The following is a 202-nucleotide window of genomic DNA, read 5'->3' on the forward strand; positions in this document are numbered from 1 at the left end:
CAAGACAATCACATTCTTATTTACAAAATGACAGCATGGGACTAAAGACATGATTACCATGCTTGGGTTTGCTTTTATGAAAGTGTGTGGGTTCTCCAATATACCTCTTTTTTTTTTTTTTTAGGTCAGTACATTTTTGTAGGTTAATTCTCCTTTCCCTGTACAATATTTGTAAGTTTGCACCAAACTGTTGAAAATCAAA

Source organism: Penaeus monodon, chromosome 22 (genome assembly GCF_015228065.2).
Source record: "Penaeus monodon isolate SGIC_2016 chromosome 22, NSTDA_Pmon_1, whole genome shotgun sequence".
Classification (NCBI taxonomy): Eukaryota; Metazoa; Arthropoda; class Malacostraca; order Decapoda; family Penaeidae; genus Penaeus; species Penaeus monodon.